The sequence below is a fragment of the Palaemon carinicauda genome, chromosome 17 (assembly GCF_036898095.1).
Source record: "Palaemon carinicauda isolate YSFRI2023 chromosome 17, ASM3689809v2, whole genome shotgun sequence".
NCBI classification, from domain to species: Eukaryota; Metazoa; Arthropoda; class Malacostraca; order Decapoda; family Palaemonidae; genus Palaemon; species Palaemon carinicauda.
This window is the reverse complement of record NC_090741.1, coordinates 56,026,346-56,049,646: the sequence shown is the minus strand read 5'-3', so window position 1 is coordinate 56,049,646 and position 23,301 is coordinate 56,026,346. Positions and strand designations below refer to the sequence as shown.

At 42.9% G+C, this 23,301-nt stretch overlaps 1 long non-coding RNA gene across 1 annotated transcript in view; it reads right to left on the bottom strand.

The window, feature by feature from the left end:
• Positions 1–1,588: 1,588 nt before the first annotated feature.
• Positions 1,589–23,301, bottom strand: part of LOC137656766 (uncharacterized) — a 39,314-nt gene continuing 17,601 nt past the window's right edge. The window contains exons 2-3 of the long non-coding RNA XR_011047016.1: positions 16,127–16,201; positions 1,589–5,079 (exon numbers count right to left, since the gene is read on the bottom strand). This is a non-coding gene — a long non-coding RNA (uncharacterized lncRNA). The remainder of the gene's footprint in view (positions 5,080–16,126; positions 16,202–23,301) is intronic.

Genomic DNA, 23,301 nt, shown 5'->3' with positions numbered 1-23,301 from the left:
CAAGCACTTGACATATTTGCCACAAATTGATAAAGAAAAAATACAAAAAACTGGAAATGCCATACAGTACTAGGTTACTGCACCGAGGAAACTATTGAAGAAACAGCAATGAATACAGAATTATAAAAAAAAGGGGGAAAAACAAATGAAAATTTTAATAAAATTGTCAAATTCTCATGAAACTGATCAAAAATGCTAAACAAGTAGTGAAATGAAAGCAAAAGTAATACTACTGATAATTCCTGTCCATCCCCTTAACTTTTTCTTTAGTGTAATTGTAGGGTCTTTCCCTAGATGCCCTTGGGGGCTGAATGTCCATACAAGGTCCAGCACTGGGCTAAATTAATTAGCCCAAATTCATAAGTCTAATCCAATCACGTACGTAAAAAATAAAACCACTGATCCACATCGAAACTAAAATACAAAAGGGGTCAGTGAATTAAAATATGCCACAAATTGCCGATCAGCTACAAATAAATTAGTATTAAATGGTAAAAACATCTCAATAATAACCAATAAAAGAAAATACTATAGTATTAAAGCTGAAATAGGTTGGCAATTGAAAAAAATTTAAATAATGATATAAGGTAAATACAAGCATGACAACTCAACAGAATTGAGAAATATGAAGTGGATTGTTGCCTAAGGGTCCAAGTCCTCTTGGGAAAGTACTACTGTCAGTCCACCATAAGCCTTTTTAAGGTCTTTGCATTTCCCCTTTGGCCCCTGGCTGTACTCAATTTTTGGCCTTCTGCTATACCTCCTTCCTTTTATCTTGATGTCCAACCTCTCCTTATTTTTAATTTGTATTGAAAATGCAGTTTTCCACTAGTTGCAATTGGATATTGAATGGACTCCCAGCTCCCAACAGGGGTTACATGATCCAGATTCATAAATCTATTTCAAGGTCTAGGTGAAGCTGGTATCTTAACAGTACTCATCTTTTCCGAATAATATTCAAGACCACAAATAAGGAATTTGAATGATTGATGCGGTTGTCAACAAACGAGGGTCAGCCCTCCAGATATCTATTAATGTTACAAACAAATGTTACAAACAACTAAATGCTATTGAAAACAACAATGAACAATACAAAACGAATACAAAACTAAACACTTCTATCATCCATTTTGCTTATGCTTAAAGACTAGAGAGGCAAGATATGCTGACTTTTCAAGTTTCTACTGCTGTATAGACAACAGAATCCGAGTTTATCTCTTGGGTAAAGCTTCCCCGTCAACAAGAAGTCATAGTATCATATGCTACAAATGCTATATTTAAGCATAAAAATTATTGCCCTTGCCATAACACTCGGCAGGACTGAGAGAAGAACAATCACAGTAAAATATAGAAGATACAAAATTGCAAATAATTACCGAGCCATGAACTAAAATCTCTTACAGTATTCTATTAATGCGTGAATGGCTAAAAGGCACACTTGGGCAAGAGCGTTAATCTAGATTCTCCAAAAGAGTTTTTGGATCATATCTCAGGGTCATCTACCTTCCTACAAAACCATCTGGTTTAGCTTAGTAGTCGTAAGGACCAAGAAGAATACAGTTCAAATACAGTAAAACCCATTTTTAAAAAATGCAAATACAGTAAGTAGTGTACAGTGATTTTCTATTTTGAATGTGATCAAGCACTAGGATGAAAGCAATGCTAAAAGCTTTTCAAATTGTCTTGTCCAATTGGAGAACCATATACGTACTGTACAAAGTAGTTGTTAATGTGCAACCACATTTTTTTGCCAGCCTCTCCCACTACAGAAATGGAGAAAATACTTCTTTACCTCAGAATCTCATTCACACCTTAATAGACCCTCTCTTGTATATGTACTTTAACACAACTCCATTTTTATCCTAAAATCTTTTAATTGCACTCAAAGCAAATTCATCTTTTCCCAGATCCAGATTTAATAACTTGCAAAATATGTAATGCCAATTACTCAGTTTCTCTGATAAAACTAAAGCTCTTATTCATGCAAACCAACCTCAGTAAAAGCTGTTTGGATATGAATTTGCAATTATGGAGATCCTCTTGTCAGGTACTGTATATCTATAGACAGAAAATATTGTATCCTGGTCTGAACAACTGCTTCGTCTAAAGGTTCTCAATGATCTGATCTAATGTAAGGAGTAATCTTCGCCCTCACAGCGAGTACAAGTATCCCAATGGTGTCATTTTACTAGAAACCAGTGTGAAATAAGGGGATTTTGACGAAGGAAAAATCTATTTCTGGGGAGAGACCTGTGGCGCCCGGTGAAAAGAGTCCTTCTTATATATCTTTTCTGATAAAACCTTCCAATTATACCAGAGAAAGATAAAAGCATGGAATGCTGAGGTTACAACCCTCGCGCGAGCACCTTTTGGGTGTCGTGTATAAAGCAAAGGCGCGTGAAATCCACTATTCACAGGTTGTCTTCCATTTAGTTAATTCCTTCGTCAAAGGGATGGGCCGATACAAAGGCCCTAGCCAACCACCAGCGCCACGACGCGAGCGCCTTCTGAACATCATCCTTCTTTTTGGACTGGTTAGTTTGGAATTGTTTTGTGGTGCTCTCGACCTTTTTTATCATTCGTGGATTTATTTCGTCATGTCCGAAGCTCCATCTTCACACATTCCAATGTTAAGTACCATAGTTTGTTTTGACAGCTTTTTAAAGTACCGGGCTTTTGTTTTATATCCAGTAGTCAACTGCAATCACGAACTATACGTAAATTCTAACAGTAGTTCAAGCACTTCCCCTCACCAAATAAAACGGACCACAAAATCAAAGTCCAAACAGAGTTGCACTATTAATGTTACACTTTCAAGGATGCATGATTAAATAGCTTGAGAATTTATTTCAAAAGGACTTATTCTAATGGGAAATGAGTTTCACTTAAATGCTCTTCCATCAATTTCTCAAGCCACTTTTAAGCTAGACTGCCCAGCCTGTCAAATTACACAGTCACACCTGAATCACTTATAACCCTAAGGGACTGATTCTGACAGGTCTTCGTCATTCACACCTAAATCTAAAAGGTCCTACTTGTCATATGCAACCTTTAACTCAATCGTAAACTATCCCCAAATAATATCTTGCCGGTTATTCTGAATAATTTCTCTCAAGAGCACATACTATAAGCATTTCAAGAATTTATTGCCTGCAAAGCAAAGCACAAGCTATTTATTCTAGGAAAAGCTGTGAAAGAAGTATTTTAATGCATTCATTACTACCTAGTCAATGGACCAAGGCAAACATGGCTCTTTTACTAGATATCCTAATTTACACCCTACACACAAAGGCTATGTAGTATATAAAACATTCTTTTCCATAAAAAAAGGGTTAAATCGCTTTTGTACATGAAGACTCCACTCATTGTTTTGTAATTCCCACAATGCCCATTTGTGCAAGTATACAAATACACTCAACAAACCAAAGAAATGAGTGCAAGGTAAGTGCAGTACCAAATCCTGTGTATGAAAGAATACAACGAACACATTAATGATGCGTAATTTGGAGAACACACGCCCAAACACCTCAAAAACTTAATTGTGAGGATGCAAGTTTTGATTCAATAACCTCAAAAAGCAAGGCTTCTTTGACTCTTCCATCAACTTTCTACACAACTAACATTTTTTGAAAAAAGTAATTCGACCAGGACGAATGACAAAAACAATCTCTGCTTCTAACATTTTCTCATAAATGCACTAATTAACAGATTTGAAAAAATTTAAATTGACCAGGATAAGTGACAAAAACAATCCCTGATTTCAGCAAAGACAAAAAAGTCACTAACAACGTTATAACAAATAAACTATGAAGCCTTTAATATACCCTAAATCCCCTGTCAGGAGAAAATGCATCACAACCGAATGTTACCACACATGCTATGCACAACCGACTACACGTTTGGAATATAGTATGGCAATGGTGTTCATATAACCAGAATAAGTACATTCCTTTACTTTTTTAGGCTACATCAGGCTCTAAATCCCAGCATAATCAAGTACTTATACCACAAGTGCTAATACTAAAATTAAATTATTAAAATGACTATCAAATGGTGTAAAGGATAACCATGCTAGAAACGCAAAAAAATTATTCAACAGTGACACATGTAATATATACACATGGAGACTACCCAAAAGGACAGAGGGAACTTATCTGGAAGAATGACTTAAGATTCCTTTTTCTATAGTAGAAATGAATAGCTTTTATGATTTCCCCATTTCGAGGTGCTAAGCATTAGTAAAATTTAATGGTCTGTAATGCAGACACTACTTACATAAGCATTCAGTAAAAAAAATCTATCGATAAACCTACACTGACCAGGCATTTTTTTTCATCAACATAAACGCTACTCTTAATCACCTTACTCTTAAAAAATGATCAGAAGCTGTTGCAATCTATAAAACTATTCAAAGAATGAAAACGGTCGACATCAAATCTTTGGAAAGTCGGATATCTAAATATCAAAAACAAGAATATCACATTGTTGATTGATAACAGAGTGCTTTGCATTAAAGATAGCTGCACTTGCCAACTTCCTACAGAAGCTAAAATTCGCCAATAATATACGGTAAAGGAATTATATTTCAGCTCTATCACGAAACACTTAAAGCCTCCCTCTCGCCATGGTTTCTATTTTCAGTGTCCTTAAAAATAGAAAAGACCTTCTGAAACAAAAATATCCACCCTAATATTGGTATCAAGCACTTATTTACATTTCTATCCGCAGACGGTAAAGTACAATAAAAGAGCGCGGCGAAAACTTGGAAGTACGGAATTGATAACAGTAAAATTAGAAAGACAAATGGAATATCTCCTATGTGATGCCAGAACTGCCACGTAGGAATCGTGTTGTCGCTAGAATTGTGCAACTTAGAATGCTCGACAGAAAATAAAGTAAACTGATCTGCTATGTCAAGAAAATAATAAACAATGATGCATGAGGAACCTAGGTAAAATGCTAGGCAAAGCCATGCCATTTTCTGTCTGAAGTTCATGATTGTCTATCCTCTTGAGTCATACTGCGTCCAAAGCATGTTTCTGCTCAAGTTGTTGCAGCGGTTATGGCAGGTTTTATTTTCTGGAAAAGACAAGATTTTGACTTACACAGAAGTATTTGCATAAACATACTTTCAAAACTTATAACACTATGTTTTTTCCTCAGCTGCTGAATTAAGTTTCTTATTTAGTTCCATACCATGATGCTACCAAAATATAGTACAGTATATCACTATTTAAATAGAATTTCTTACATTGTATAGCATTAAAATACAGTATATTATATACAGCAAAGAGGCTTCTAATAAGAATGAAGATAATTACTGTATAATCTGTCTAGTATTATTATAGTTATCATTAGTGATTGGGTAAATACAAAATTAAACCTCAAATCTTAAAATATCAACTAGCAATCCAGCCTTGAAAAATAAAATGATGAGTGCAAGGTACAGTATAACATTCTATTAAAGCACTCAATTGTCTTTGAATAAAGCAGTGCAGTGTAGAGTTCTGTTTCATAAATTTGCAGTTCTAGACAAAATTAACCATAATAAATTTCATAGTACAAACCATGAATTACAATTGCCTTAAATGGTTAAGCCCTCCACTCCCATTTCAAAATAGAGGGGGATTCAGTAGAGTGCAGACCTCTGCCGCAGAAGCTTAATTCTCAACCATGACCTTTGGCCTTAACATGTATTAATTGGCATGGATTTTCATACAATCAAATATGAACCAAGTTTGAAATCTGTTACATTGATGTCCAAACTTATGGCTGATTACTGAATTGGAAATTTTGCTGGACTGTGACCTTGACCTTCCAAAGTTCAATCATTTCCTGATTTTTACATAACAGTTAATCCTTGCAAGTTTCATTACTCTACGATTGAAATTGTGGCCAGGAAGCTGTTCACAAACAAACACACACACAAATTACAAACACACAAAAAGGGGCGAAAAATGACGAGGAGGTAGCCACCCTCCTAAACAGGTATACATCTCAGTACTTCAGTATCCATGGTAGTACTAACTCCTTTAAATTGTCCGAAGTTACTAGAAGGAGTAAGGGGTTGAGAAGAGAGTACAGTACTTATAGCAAATTGGTATGTTCATAATAAAAAATACCTTGATTTTGAGAAATCATTTGTTTAAACCAACCCCCATCAACCTATAATTCTTTTGAGTACATACTTTAAGTGAGATAGGCTTCTTTTTGTAATCAAGGCTGACAGAATTGGGATGCTGATATATGCAACTTCTGATAAGAGAATGAACAGGATATCTGACCTTCTAATTAACAGTGATCATAAGAAATACAGGAATCTTGTTTGTTAGCTAGATCAAATTTGTTCTTTCCATGATAAATCAACAAATACAATAGATGCAAGTAACTCGTGTCTTCATCTTCCCTTCCGTTATCCCTTCATTAAGAGGTCAGCTGCCTGTTATGCCCTCTCCAATGCCTTCTATTAAAGTCATCCTCTTCCACCAAACTTCTCCTCTCCATATCATCCTTCACCTTATCTCGCCATCTAATTCTCTGACTCCTCCTTTATCTTCTCACCCTACCAGGTTCCTCCCAATCCCTCCCCACCATCTATCAGCAACACGTGCCCACACCATCTCAGTCGTGGCACTCTTATATCTCTGTAATCTTTACTAGCCCTCCCATTCACATTATTTCATCATTTTCCAATTTTTCAAGTGATATTCCCATAATCCACAACAGCATTCTCATCTCTGTTCTCTCAAGCTTTGCTTCCTCTTTTCATCTTAAAGCCCAAGTTTCTGATCCATACATTAACATTGGTCTTATTTACTGTGCTATAGATCTTGACTTTTACCTAGATTGGTATTTTCTTATCACACACCACTCCTGCTACCTCCCTCCACTTTCCCCATGCTACTTTTTTCCTATTCTCAACTTCAGCCTCATATCCTCCCTCCTGATTTATAGTAGATCCCAAGTATCTAAACTGTTCCACCTGTTTTATAACTGCTCCTCTACTTTCGTGTATGACTTTCCTGTCCCCACCTTCCTTGCTGCTCACTATAGCTTCAGTCTTATCAACATTTACCATCAAGCCACCCATTTTCCAAAGTCTCTTGCCACTCTACTACCCTTCTCTGAAATTCTTCCTTATTTTCAGCAGTAATCACCAAATCATCTGCATATAGCAACTCCCACAACTCTACATTTTTGTCCCCTTGACTTACATCTAAGGCCGGCCATACACTATCATGTACACCTGACAGGTACGCCTGAACAGTTACGCCTGTCAGGTATACCTGATAGTGTATGGCGGGAAAAACTAGCCTCTCAGGCGACCTGACAACTGATGAAAATTCAATAAGTTCTGCCTGACAGGCAAGTAAATGTGTGTGTGGCGGTTTCATCAGGTGTACCTGAACAGGTCTCTCAGTTATTAACAATCATTTGATGTGGACAGTTTAAATTTTTTTGGTTACAGCTTTGTAATTTTGATTTATTTTACAGTTGAGTTCCTTTAATCAATGGAGATATAAGTAACAGCAACTCGTTGTACACTGATTCATTTATGCGCAGAAAATTGTTATAATCAGATGGTTCATGTCTCAATTCATTAAGAAGATTGATATGGGTAAATTTATTCCTTCTTTGCAGCCATTCCTTAAACCATTGTTTGCATTTCTTCCGTCTGTTTTTACATTTCACAATAACTACAGATAATAAGGAGAGAAAGTACAACTCATCTTCTCGAGAATTCATGGCGAACTGACAAACTTGACAGGTATACATGAAGAGTGTGTGTGCTCCTCAGGTATCAGATATACCTGACAGGCGTAACTGTTCAGGTGTACATGATAGTGTATAGCCAGCCTAAGACCAACACAAATAAAAACAGGCTTAATGCTGACCCCCGATGTAATCCAACACAAACTTCAAAGGTTTCTGTTTCTCCAACAGCTGTTATCACTTTTGTCCTTGTTCTTTTGTATATCATCTTTACCATTCTAACCAACTTCTCTGGGACTTTTCTCTTCCTCAAGCACCAAAACATCACTTCCCTTGGTATTCTATCATGCGCCTTCTCTAAATCTACCGAAGCACAGAAGAGCTTTTGGTTTCCCTCTAGTCTCTTTTCCTGTAACTGCCTTACTATAAAGATTGCATCCAAAGAACCTCTCCCCATCATGAAGTCATACTGCTCTTTCCCAATCTTTACAATCTCTCTCAACCTCTCATCTACTACCCTCTCCAAAACTTTCAAACCATGTTCTGTTAGTTTCATTCCCCTGTAGTTACTACATTCCATGATGACACCTTTCTGCTTAAATATAGATAACATTAGACTCTCCTCCCAGTCTTTAGACATTATTTCCTCTTACCATATTGCTCTCAATAAATGCAGCATCCATTCTTCCTCCTCTGTAGCCAGTATCTAAACCATTTCAATTTTTAAGTTGCTCATATTCTCTCCATCTCCTCTTAATGTCACCATCCCTATGCAATATATTTCCATCTCTATCCCAGATGACTACCAGTTGCCTTAAATCCTGTCTTTACTTTTTCCTCAAGTTTGAAACCTTGTAGATATCCTTTTCTCCTTCCTTTGTTCCTAGATTTTCATTCAACAGGTCTACCGCTCTTCCAATAGCTATACCTACTTTCCTCCTAGAATCTTTTTCCTCTTCGCTGTACAGTTCCTCTGCTCCCTGAGCCTGTCTTTCTTTCCAGTCCTTAAATGCCTTTGATTTTCTTTTAACTGATTCTTCCACCTCTCTGTTCCTCCACCACTTTTCTATTTTTGACACACCATATCCACTGGTTCTTCCCACTAATTCCTCCATTTCCCCTACACCTATTTCTTTCATACCCAACCAGATGTTTCTCACTCTGTTACCCTGTCCAATCTCCAAGTTCAACCTTTCCAGTCGTCTCTCTCTCACAATCCTCCTAAATTATTCACAATACCAAACCTTAATTCTAGATCTCCTCTTTCTCTTCAAAATCCATCACTACCAATCTATGTTGCCAGTAACTCGTGTGCTACATGGTAAAAGAAATTAAAAATATCACTCGGAAAAAGTGGAGACTAATGCCTCCAATCACTCAGGTATATAAAAAAAAAAAAAAATTGCAATATAAAATGAGCCAATGTTTTCTATAGTTATGGTCTTTCAGGTTTAATCCCTCTGTCAAGAGTTAATGGCGAACCCTGCAACATGAAATCAATGAGGTGGGGATTATCCACATTACATTTAAAATCAAAGAAATGAAGTAATAGCCTTAAACATCATGACCTATTGCTTCTCAGGGATACTTCAAATACCTCAAATGTGTCCTCAGCTTGAGGTAGATATATATAGTACTTTACTCTAAATCACAAGTGGATAGAAGGAAGGATATTTAATATTCCTTTATTTATCTGGCAAGTAGAGAAATATCAAGGTGATGTAGCCAGAGATTGAAAGGTAGTTGACCAAGATAATGGACAACCCTAAAATGTTCAACAAGTCAATACCCCAGAAATTACTAGATCAATATACTTGGTAAATTGACAGTAGAATTTATTTCCCGTCTTTCAGAGATTAGAGGAGGAGGAAAGGTCAATGGCACTGTAAAATTCTTCCCATAAACTCATTCTAGAAGATTATAAGTTGGACTAAATATGTCTAATGAAGCTAAAATGCTTTAGAGATCCTGACTGAACCTTTTTGAGATTGTGACACAGTTTTACTTAATACCTAAAATCTATTCAACAGTTCTCAAACACTTTTACCAAAGGTTTAGAAAGAATCAATACATCATCTATCCCCCAAATAATAGAACACACAACTTTAGGTGTTAAAGTTTGAAGAGGCATCTCTGCCTTGATTTACGACAGCCTCAACTGCCTCAGTTGAAATGGAACTGTTCGTGAGACATTAGCAAACATATTCTCAGAGTATGGTTGTGAAGGCTGAGCTTGTAATGTAAATATTGAAAGTGTGACAAGCAGTAGTCTCTCACTGCCCAAGAGTGACCTAAGAATGTTTACAAGTGAGACAACAGGTCTAAATAACACTAAAAAAAAATCTACCAATACATTACGGTACTCCTGAAAACTAAGTTGAGTTACCAGAGTCATTGTGACAGTGTTCAAGCCCCAAACTTTGTCTGTGACCATTTCCACTATCATTAAGGATGGAAATGTACACATTTTCAACATTAATGCACCTCATGCACACACTAACTGGCCTTGGCATGGAATGATAACTACAGTGAACCCTCGTTTATCGCGGTAGATAGGTTCCAGACGCGGGCGCGATAGGTGAAAATCCGCGAAGTAGTGACAGCATATTTACCTATTTATTTAACATGTATATTCGGACTTTTAAAACCTTCCCTTATACGTAGTACTGTTAACAAACCACCCTTTAATGTACAGAACACTTAATGCATGTACTACAGCACCCTAAACTAAAACAGGCAAAAATATTAAAGGCGATTTTATATCATGTGTTTCCTAAACACCTAAAAAGCACGATAAAAAATGGCAACCAATGTTTTGTTTACGTTCATCTCTGATCATAATGAAGAAACAAACTCATTTAGTGTACAGTACACATATATAGGTTAGATTTTGCATCGATTATATTGATTATACAGTACTGTATGTTGATTTTTTTATTACCAATGTTTTAGTTTACGTATTTTTCTTAGGACTTCCAAATGAAATCTTTTTCTTTATGACGCCGCCTGAAACGACGGCGTGTACGCTCAGTAAACAACCACGCTCAGAACAAACAAGGCATTTAACGCGCATGATGATAGTGATAAATAATGATACAGTACATACAGTATTTACAGTAAAAGCATTTACAAAATATGTTACCTTACAAATATAAATTATACAGTACTTGTACGTAGCAAAGCAGGAAAACAATTTGAGAGAGAGAGAGAGAGAGAGAGAGAGAGAGAGAGAGAGAGAGAGAGAGAGAGAGAGAGAGAGAGAGAGAGAGAGAGAGAGAGAGAGATTGTTTTACGTACGAATGTAAATTTTAAACAAAAAAAATATGATAGGTTACAACATGTAGACTTTTAAAACCTTCCCTTTAACTTAATGCATACAGTACGTACATTACTAAACTATAAAACAGGTTAAAGTAAAAAATAAAGATTGTTACTGTACTCACCACGAAAGAAGTTCAAGAAAAACTTGAATGACGATGGCGATGAATTTGCTGCACAGTAGAAATGATGATGATGAAGCTGATGATGTGTTCTACTGTGCAGTCAATGATAGTATTTTACGTCTCTTCAGACGGAGGTGCCTTTTCCTGGGACACCTCTTCAACTTCTTCAATTTCTTCCGAAGGCGTACTAGCAGGAGGAACTGGCTCTTTTTTGCGAGGCTTGAAGAACATTGTGATCGGAAGTTGTTGCCGCTGCTTCTTTTTTCGATCCAAGAGCATCCTGTAGGGAGTCATGATGTCATCGACCTTATTTGAGAATTGCATCGAGCGAACCATATCCTCGTCCCACTCTTGTAACATTTCTTTCGCCTCCTTCATATGGTTGCAGAACTTGGCAAGCCGTTCTAATGTTAAGCCCGTTTCTTCGACATTTTCTTGGGTCTCTTCCTGGGCACCCTCACTCTCTTCCTCACTTGCCGATTTCGTCAGGTCTTCGAGGTCTGCGTCAGTTAGGGGCTGGGAATGGCAGTCCAACAACTCGTCGACGTCTTCAGTCGTCATGTCGCCAAACCCGTCACCCCCAATTATGGCAGCCAACTGCACAGATTTCCGTATTGCAGAGTGTTGGATTTCCGACGGAGTAAATCCCTTGTCGTCGTAAACAATCTCGGGCCACAACTTCTTCCAGCTCGCATTCACGGTTGCAGGTTTCATCTCTTGAAGTGCCTTTTGAATATTCTGCAGGCACGTGGCTATGGTGTACTGCCGCCAGTACGCCTTCAAGTTGAAATCTTCATCCTCGTCATCTTGGGCAGCATCCACACACGCAACGAGGTCCGCCAAGGTATTCTTCGTGTAGAGGGCCTTGAACGCCCTGATAACCCCCTGGTCCATCGGTTGAATTAATGACGTGGTGTTGGGTGGCAGGAACTCAACCTGAACGCCCTCACGCGACAGGTCAGTTGCGTGTCCACCAGCGTTATCCATAAGGAGAAGGATCTTGAATGGCAAGCCCTTCTCTAAGAGATATTCATGGACTTGCGGGATGAAACACTGGTGGAACCAGTTGGAGGTCAGCATCTTCGTAATCCATGCTTTTTGATTATGCATCCAGTACACGGGAAGGAGATTCTTATTTTTATTTTTCAAAGCGCGAGGATTTTTCGACTTATAAATAAGCCCCGGCTTTAACAAAAATCCAGCAGCATTGCCACACATCACGAGGGTAACGCGATCTTTGAATGCCTTAAAGCCAGAGGCTTTGGCTTCCTCTTTGAACAGGAAAGTTCGCGACGGCATTCTCTTCCAAAACAAGCCGGTTTCATCCATATTAAACACTTGTTCCGGCTTGTATCCACCTTCAGCGATAATGTTCTTGAAAGTCTGGTTCACGTAAGTTTCAGCAGCGGCAGTGTCAGCGGAAGCAGACTCCCCATGCAGGGAAACGCTTTTCAGGGCGAAGCGTTTCTGAAACTTCGCGAACCATCCTTTGCTGGCGGAAAAACGTTGTTTCTGACGCTGGGAATCAGTGGAGGTCCCTGGTTGAGGATCATCTACATCATCATCTTCTTCAGCATGGTCGCCATCGTCGTCATGAGGTTCCTTTGCCGCAAAATTCTCATACAAGCTCAAAGCCTTTGTTCGGATGGTGTTCGTATCCAACGCTATGTTCTTCTTCCGACAGTCGGCAATCCACACAGCTAAAGCACCTTCCATGCGTACGATCGTTTTATTACGCGTTGTAACGACTCGCTTCGCTGATCTGCTAAAGGTGATTGCAGCAGTCTTTCTAATGTTCGCCTCGTCCTTCTTGATGTAGCGAACGGTGGATTCGTTGATGCCAAAATGGCGGCCGGCGGCCGCGTAACTTCTACCATCTTTTAACATGTCGAGAAGCGTAACCTTCTCAGCTATCGTCATCATCCTTCGGTGGCGTTTAGGCTCACTACCAGCCTTACTAGAAGCAGAACGCTTGGGAGGCATTGTAACAGAAAGTTCAACAAAAAGTTCAACTTAAAACAGTCGCACACAGCACAGATTAAACTTCACAAACTTAAGAACGTCTACTCAGCAATACGCGGAAAGAGAAAGTGAACGATGCAGCCCCGCGAGAACTTTGATGCTGCGGGTAGAAGATGCGGGCAAAACACCAATCACAGGCTAGATAACAAAACTTGAGTTTTGATTCGTCATCTATCAGCGCTTGAACCAATCACAACCCGTCTTATACAGTACTATGGTGCGTTGGTTACTCATAGAAGATGTCCCGCGCACACTGAACGTACGTAGATTAAGTACAATACCGTAATAATAATAAATAATGATAATAATACTGTACAGTAATAATAATAATAATAATGATTAATAATAATAACAATAATAATTTTATTAACAACAACAACAATAATAATAATAATAACAATAATAATAAAAATTTACGTACGCTATTTTACGCCTCTCTCTCTCTCTCTCTCTCTCTCTCTCTCTCTCTCTCTCTCTCTCTCGTACGCTTACAGTATTCGAATTGTGATTTTTGCAACAAAGAATATTATTGGATGCAGTACTGTACTACGTACGTATACATACAAAAGATTCATGGAAAAGAAGCACATCCATTACAGTACACACCATTCTAATATGGTATGACTGCATCTGATTTGCGTTTCATGTTCGATTTAATTTTACTACGTACTGAATTATCGTATGATCACATTCTCTTTTCGTGTTTTATTTCTTTCTGTGCTGAATTATATATCATATGTAATGCAATGAACAATCAGTAAGAGCAGATATTACTAATTTAATGGAATTACAGGTAACAAAATATCGTATTTGGTTGTCTTCAGATTTCGCGGTATTTTCGAATTTTCCGGAAAATCCGCGATATGTATATATATATGGGTTATGGGAAAACCCCGCGAAGTGGTGAATCCGCGATGGTCGAACCGCGAAGTAGCGAGGGTTCACTGTAAAAGCCTGGCCTTAAAGTAAGATGCATACAGGTTTGCAAGTGGAGACTTGTACAGACACCAATTCAATTTACAAACCTCCTACAGAGATTATTCTTAGCTTTGAACCCGAAGAAATCGGCCACTAAATAGCTTACCTTAATATATACTTGAGAATCAGCATCACCTCATAACTCTGATAACATCACAACCCCTATGGCACATCACTAGAAAATCTTGTACCATTTTCATTCCAGGGGTATTTCATCATAATGAAGGTGCCCAATATATGACACTCCTCTGTGGGAAAATATCACCTACAAAATCACCACTGAAGCATTTATGTCAAAACAGATACTTGCCAAGTTATGAAGATAAATAGGCAAATCCCGTACACAAACTGAAACTTTGTTGTCGTACACCAAGTAAAGTGAGAGCTGCTTGTAGAGTTTTGCATGTTGTACGAAGATAATTCCCTAAGGTAGGCAGGAAACACAAAGCAGGATATACAACTCAAAGTATGTGCAGGATGCTGTGTTAGTTGTGGTGCTGTGTCACCAATTATAGACCACACACTGCATCTCTACAAGAGACATGTTGACAGTCATCTCCTACACATGACCAAAAGGAAAGTACCCATTAGTCAATCATGTATACAACATGAGCATCAAACAAGTGGAGAGGAGACATAAAATTGATAAAAGTGTATGAGATGAGAACTTGACAATAAAATCTACACTTTTCAGGATTACAATCTCTATCTTATACTTTCACCATATCAACAACTATGCTTACAATGTGTAAATGCTGTTAAGATCATCCCACCAATAAGAGTTCTGTGAGCAACTGAAGAAGAATGGGGACAGTCCCTCTGTCAAGCTACTGTTACCGTGGGATGTTACTTAATGAATCAAATGTAGCCAACACCTACAGCAAGGCAACATAATAACATAAGAAGACACCTTCACCAAATGTGAACACACTCAATTGGTACACAAACTGGATGTGAAGAGGAGACAGAGCTGATAGGTACCGACATCAGCAGGTACATCAATACTTGGTGGCACAAAGGCAAAAGTGACGTGGGCATACTATTGAAGAGGAAAAGGGCCATGATCTTCACAGTCTTGAGAGAAACAGCTAATAATAACTTTCCAAAAAATTGTAAAACCTCTGTTCAATTTAAATACGGGTACTTAAAAGGAGCAGTAATAAGTACCTCTACAACTCCCCTATTTTAACCTGTAATTCAGCAGTCAATTATGTCCATTATAAAATAATGGCACCTAAAAGGGAAGACCTCGATGAGGATGATAATCAAATGTCACATAGGATAACTTTCAGGTTTTCACAACGAGACAAAAACCACTGTGCTTAGGATCAATCTTGACAAATATCACTCTTAAATTTAACATGATACTTGGCTCTTGCACACATGACACAATATTCAGCAGTTTTTACCTTACTGTACTATAAATATAAATAAAGTACTTGTATTAATTTATAGGAGCAACCATACACCAGCAATGGGGCATATGGCATCTAAGATATCAAGGTAATAGAATCAACAACTTACTTAAAAGTGAATAATTGTAACATTGTAATTACATGTATTGTAGGTTTTTAAAGCAAAGATTAATGACAATAATTTTTATACACTATTGAAAAGCATTGCACGTTACCAATCATATGGAAACTTAAAACAATTCGCCCTAAAGAAATAACTTTCACATATCAAACACTAATAACTTTGTTTATACATTATCTAAAAGGCCCTGAACACACCGACAGTGTATTCAACACACAAGCCATGTGAGCAAGGTTATCGAACTTGGGATATCAAAGAGATATTCTACAAATGAAAAACTCGATTGGTCTACTGGAGTGCAGGAAATAGCTCCCAAGAAAAATTTAGATCAAACACTTTGTCTAAAAATCATATATGGTAAAAGTTTGAGAAAGTTAAACTAACACCAATAGACGGATCAAACTTGACAGTTGAGAATGAAACAGAAATAATACCTTTTATTCAGATGGATTTAGACACTTCCAATAATATGAGATGCAGGCAGCAAGTGTGGAAGAACATCACAAAATCTGAAAGAATTGATCAGAGGATTACAAATGTGAACAACACTGCATACTAAAAATATATTAACCTTTCGAGTGCCAACTCTCACCATGCCCCAGGCCCTTTTTCTTAACATTTTACTTGACTCATCTTGGCACAAAAATCATTTAAAAAAGGCTTTAAAAACATGACAAATTCGAAGATAATTTGTATTTTTCCTAACCATACAAACCTTAGCTATTTACATTTGGTTTACCTTTTAGCGTAGCTGAAATGGCGAGCCAATAGTTTTTAACGAGGGTTAATTATCCCCGCGCTAGTTAGCGGGGGGTAGGGGAAGGGTAGCTTGCTACCCCCCCCCCCCCCACACACACACACACCGGTGATTTACTTCACTTCACTTAGAGGTAAGACTTGACTTGGGGGCCAGGGATGGTGGGCAAATATGTGTAAATAGCTAAGGTTTGTATGGTTAGGAAAAATCCAAATTATCTTCGAATTTGTCATTTGTTCCGTAACCGAAATACAAACCACGCTATTTACATTGGGTGACTTACTCCTTAGGAGGGGTGGAAAGTCCCCAGCCTTACTGACTTCGGCTTTGCCCGGGGGCTCAATCCCTCAGTGAGGAGCACTTGAGAAAAGGAGCCCCTGCACCTCACAAGTTCCTAGCATCGCTAGTAACGAGTGGCCTACATAAGCAGTGTGTGGAGGAAAGTGTGACTCGTCCTATGAAGTTGACCTTGAGACCTTTAGATAGAAATCTAGGATAGGACGTTCCCAATACCACCTCATCAGGGTATGGGGGACGGAACAGTATTAAGCTTAATACTAGGAGCACAAAGAAGCATGGGTTACCTGCAGAGGTCGAGGTCAGCTATGCGAGGACCAGGATGCTGCATCCCCAAGAGAGGGGAGAATGAAGAAAGAAGTAAGGGTCAGACATACTCTTTCATTCACGCAGACTAAGACCGGGTAACAACGCCCTCAACCTACTGATACTTGTCCAAAAAGGAGCTTGAGGTTAGACCAGCTGTTGTGCAGCCACCACAGGGCCGATAGAAAACGTATCGAGGCTCCTGTGGGTCACGTCTTGCAGGTAGTGGGTTGTGAAGGTCGTCTGACGCTTCCAGACCCCAGCTTGAAGTACCTGCGTCACAGAGAAGTTTCTCTTGAAGGCCAGGGATGTAGCAACACCCCTGACATCGTGTGCCCTAGGGCGACGTGACAGAGGAGGGTCTGGATTCAAGGCATGGTGGATAACCCTTCGAATCCAAGCTGAGATGGTGTTCCTGGTGACCCTCCTCTTAGTCCTGCCTGTGCTTACAAACAAAGCTCGCACTTGAGGACGGACTGCAGCCGTTCTCTTCAAGTAGTGCCTCAGACACCTCACTGGACATAGTAGCAGCTGGTCTGGGTCGCTTGTTACAGAACGGAGACTCGCTATCCTGAAAGAGTCCCACCGAGGATCCGACACTCCAGGATTCTGAGTCTTGGCTACAAACTCAGGGACGAACCTAAACGTTACCTCCCCCCATCCCCTTGAATGGGCGATGTCGTACGAGAGACCATGAAGTTCCCGCAGATAAACGAGGAAGTCCGCTATTGCTGGAATAGTGGCATCGAATGGAGAGATACCCCTCCCACGACACCAACCACAAAAGACACTCCACTTCGCTTGGTAGACTCCCTCAAAGGACCTTCGCAGGTGCCGAGACATTCTCTCCGCAACCTGTTGCGAAAAGCCTCTCTCCGTGAGGAGACCCTGGATAGTCTCCAGACGTGAAGCCGAAGCGAGGCCACGGCCTTGTGAGGGACACCGGAGTGGGGTTGTCTGAGAAGCACATTCCTCTTGCCAGGAATGAAGCGAGCTGATAGTGTTATCGAGTGGATTTCGGTCCACCTCAGAATCTCTACTGCAAGATGGGATAGCTGCTGCGAAAAAGTGCCTCCCTGCTTGTTGATATAAGCCACTACCGTGGTGTTGTCGCTCATCACCACCACGGAGTAACCCGCCAGGGGCCGTTGGAACTGCTGAAGAGCCAGAAAGACGGCCTTCAATTCTAGCAGGTTGATGTGGAGGTACTTTTCTGATTCTGACCAAAGGTCTGAGGCCCTCTGGTTCAGAACGTGCGCCCCACACCCTTCTTTTGACGCGTCCGAAAAAAAGTCAATTCCGGGGGGAGGACGAGAAGACTCGCTCCCTTCCGCAGGTTCTCGTCGACCAGCCACCACCGCAAGTCCGTCTGTTCCAAAGACCCCATCGGGATCAGAATGTCCGGAGAATCGGATCCATGATTCCACCGGTACTTGAGCCGCCACTGTAGGGATCTCATCCTGAGGCGGCTGTTTGGAACCAGACGAGCCAGGGAGGATAGGTGACCTAACAGACGCAACCACGATTGGGCGGGGAGCTCTTCTCGCCTGAGGAAGGGTTCCGGCACCCTCCTCAGCCTTGCTATCCGGTCGTCTGATGGAAAGGCTTTGTGGAGATTGGTGTCTATCAGCATGCCTAGATAAACCAGTCGTTGGGACGGCTGCAGAGAGGACTTCTCGAGGTTTACCACGATCCCCAGATCCTGGCAAAGACCCAGAACCCTGTCTCGGTGCCGAAGAAGGGTCGACTCTGAGTCTGCTAGGATCAGCCAATCGTCCAGATAACGAAGGAGACGAATGCCGTTCCTGTGCACCCAAGATGAAATCAGGGTGAACACTCTGGTGAACACCTGAAGAGCTGTGGAGAGACTGAAACACAGCACCTTGAACTGGTAGATCTTGTTGTCTAGGCAGAATCTCAGGTACTTCCTGGAAGACGGATGGATTGGGATCTGGAAGTACGTGTCCTTTAGATCCAGTGTGCACATGAAGTCTTGTGGTCTCACCGCAAGTCTGACAGTGTCTGCTGTCTCCATGCTGAACCGGGTTTGCTTGACAAACCCGTTTAGAGCCGAGAGGTCGATGACAGGTCTCCAGCCTCCAGATGCCTTCTTTACAAGAAAGAGTTGACTGAAGAAGCCTGGGGAGCCGTCGACGACCTCCTGGAGAGCACCCTTCTTTAGCATGGTCTCGACTTCGGCCCGAAGGTCCAGCCCCTTTACCTACCCCATGGCATAGGAGCTCAACGACACTGGATTCGCTGTCAGGGGAGGTTGAGATGTTGTGAACGGGACGCAATAACCTTGGTCGATCACTGAGACCATCCAAGCATCGGCCCCGTGTTGCTGCCACCTGCGGACGCAATGCTGAAGGCATCCCCCCACAGGTGGACACGCAGGGGGACTGCCACCCGTAGGGCTTGCGGCCGCGGCCGCTACCCCTAGGAGTCTTGCCTCCCCTGGAGGACTTGCCGCCCCTCTTGACCTTGGCTGGAAAGGGCTGGGGCTTAGACACCACCTTCTTAACTGCCGGTGCCTGCTTCAGAGCCTTACGAGGCTGCTGCTGCTGTTGCGGCGGAGCTGGAGGCTTATAGAGCCGAGCTGTAAGGGCCCTATGGAGGAGGGAGTCCGTGCTGGATTTCCTTCACCTCTCAGCCGTTTGCTCCATGTCCTGTGGCTCGAACAGATTCTCCCCAAGAAGGGAAGCATGTCTGAGCCTACACACATCCACGGCGGGGACCTTCGGATGGAATCTCTCGGTCACAGCATCGCGCCGCTTCAACACCGAGTTGGCCCACAGGGTGGTGACCTGGTGTGCCAAAAACTTGATGGAGCTGGTGCCCGAGAGTAAGAAGGTCTCCAGGGCCTTCCTATTGGTCTCCTTAGACAAGTCCTCGGAGCGCAATAGGATGCCAAGAGTTCCTAGCCAAAAATCCAGCCACGAAGTGGCCTGCATGGCACACTTCGCGACCTTTTCATGGCTCAGGATCTCTGCCGCCGAGAACGACACCTGCCGGGCAGAGAGCTTCTCAAGGGGAACTCCCTTCGCCAGCTCCTCCACGGAGTGATGGAGAGGAAGAGTGAGACTGGACTCACCCAAGATCTCAAAATACCTCCTCTGCTGAAGACGAGGAGGAGGGATGAGTTTGTTCCCAGGAGAGGAACGACTGGAGGAGGCAAGAATCACAAGCAGGGCGTTGGCCCTGGCTCTGGCACTCTTCAGACCCCGAGACCAGGGCAGAGCCGCACTGGACTTAGGGGCCTTCTGAACGTCAAACACTTCGTCCAAGATAGTGTCCCTGCCTTCACGGGGGGCGATCACGGGGTCCATAAGCCCGTTGAGTTGCCTCATCAGGCTCAGGACCTGCCAGAAGGCATGTTCGGATTCCTGCTGATCTCTTCCCTGCGGGCTGGCAGCTAAGTCTCCTGTCCCCGGAATCTCTTCCTGGGGTGAAGCGTGGACGTTCCCCCGGGGAGCCGCGGGTTCCTGGCGAATCCTCGAAGAAGATTTCGGGATGGTCTTAGAGTCCTTAGATTCCCTCCTGGGAGGGATACAGGATCCCAACAAAGAGGTTCGAAGAGCCACTTCCGCACGAGACGACTCTCCTTCATGAAGAGAAGGCTCCCCCCTTGGTGCCGAGGGGAAGACTACCGCTTCACTGGACTCACCCGAGGACGGAAAAGCCTCGTCCACGGGAGAAGGAGAAAACGCTCGAGCAGGAGAAGAGGCCAACTTCGCCCTGAGGGAAGTCACCACGAAGTCCACTCCTCTCTTTCTCTTCAGCATAGGAGAGGCAGCCGTTGGTTTGTTGCCCTGATCGGCGAGTGCTGGTTTCATTACCCTCACTAACGCCCGCATCAGAGGACCAAACCAAGTCTGTTGCTCCACGGACACAGAGTTCGAAATCCTCGCTGGAGGGAAAGGGATCAGGCGATCATTCAGAGTGGACACCACTGGACCTGCCTGAAAAGAAGGGGGGGAAGAAAGACACACTAACCTCTCTGCAGTGTCTTCCCTATCCTGCACAACAGTCCTGCGTTTAGATGGAGGCGATCCAGAGCGCTGTCTGTGAACACGCGTTCCTGCTGCTATCACTGGCTGCGAAATTCGCCGCGAACGATGGTCGCGAGGGCGTACAGGCGAACGAGCGCGTGGGCGAGCCGGCGAACGAATACGTTGGCGCGATGGCGAGGGAACGCGTTGCCGCGTGGGCGAGTGAGAACGCTCCGAAGATCGCTGGCGACGTAGGTCAGGAGACCTGTAGCGCGAGGGAGAGCGATTGCGAGCAGGCGATCGGTGGTGAGCTGGTGAACGCTGGCACACAGGCGAGCGATGGCGCGCTGTCGCATGGTGACGCGTTGGCGAGCGATAGCGCGTAGGAGAATAATCGCGCGAGGGCGAGCTAGCAGAGGGCGAACCATTTCCTTCCAGAATCTCTGGCCGACGACGCGTTGGAGACCACGTGCGCGCAGGCTGTAAGTCACGCGCTCAGTCCGGAGATCGCCGATGATCAGGTGATCGTTGACGCGTAGGAGAACGCTGACGAGCAGGCGATTGTAGGATCGTCTGTGAACGGTGGTGAGCAGGTGATCGCTGGCGAGCAAGAGGGCGACGCGTGAAATCCTGTGAAGGAACAGTTGGCGCGGCGCGTTCACGAATCGGAACAGGAAGAGCGTAGGCGCGTGGGAGAACATGTGCTTTGGAAACACACGCTGGAGAACGCGGACGATGTTGAGTAGAAACAAGATGAGGATCGCGAGAGAGCTCAGGAGACTGATGGAGCGCAGGGTGCCCAACAGGGACTGCAGGATGTTCAGAGACCACAGGGGAGCGCTAGCGAGCAAGAGGGCGATGATCCTCAGAAGAGCGCTGACGATCAGAAGAGTGCTGACGAGCAGGAGAGCACTGACGAGCAGGAGAGCGCCTGTGCGCTAACACTGCAGAAGGGCGAGCAGGGGAACGCTGGCGCGCTGAGTGCTCTTCAGGAACCACAGGATGGAGGATGTCCTCAGGAGAGCGCTGGCGAGGAGGGCGAACATCAGGAGAGCGCCGGCGAACAGGCGAGCGCTGACGAGCAGGAGAGCATTGACGAGCAGGAGAGCGCCTGTGCGCTAACGCTGCATGTGAAAGGGAAGAATCCCTTTTCCCCGAAGGGACCGTTGCCCGTTGGGTGACGAGGTCCCCAGAAGGTGAAGTTCTAGCCGGAGTAGGAGACCAGTCCCCAGAGAGGTCCAAAGGAGCTGGAGCTGTAGGCTGAATACGACGAGGAGAGTCCCCTTCGGAAGAAGAAGATCCAAAAAGGCGCCTCTTAACACCCTTATAAGGGGATGGGAGGCCCTTACGACGCAGCGGACGGTGAGCCTTACGGCGAAGGCGGCCACAGGGCAGATCATCAGGACCATCAGTCCTCCGAAGGGGAGTCTCAGTCAAGGCACTCCCCTTAGAGCAGTGCTTCCCAACCTTTTTTAAATGATTACCCCAAAATTTTATTTCCAACTAGTCAATTACCCCATTGCTACTCTCTTTGCATTGATTTAATCCGGTAACATCGGATGTTTTTTTGCAGCCACCTGATGAACTGTATGGATCATGTAGCCTGCTATCATTGAGTTTTCCTATAAAATAATTATTACAGATTTTGTGGATGAGTTATGGCAAAAATTATGGGAATGTGAATAGCTCAATTTCAGAACATCTTGATTACCCCAAAAATACGGGTCCATTACCCCACTGGGGTAATTTACCCCAGGGTTGGGAAACACTGCCTTAGAGGGAAGCTGGACAGCAGACGAGCCCGTAAGACTCCCTTCCCCCTTCGAAGGATGTACGGAAGGGGGAGGAGAGCCGTCAGCACCAACCTCCTCAACTGCACCTGCAGAGGATTGTCCCGCCCCGTCGGAGGCCTCTACCACCACGACGTCGACGATAGACAGAGGGTCTACCCCTGCTACTGCCGGCGACTGCTTAACGGCGGCCCCCAACGAGACAAGGTCAATCAGGGCAACCCTGGAGGGCAAGCCCTTAATCCCCAGGGAAGCCCAAATCTGTAAAAGATCATCATTAGACAATGAATTATCAATAACCTCACCCAGAGGAGGAGGGGGAACCGCCCCGCTATGGGAGGCGACGCCCTCTCCCCCCACCCAAGGTCAGGAAACAGAACTAGGGCCTGCGCTACCACTCGGCCGACTCTCCTTAGGAGCCGAATGAGGGGGAGCTTCGGAGGAGGTTTGGGTGACGAAAGAAGAGT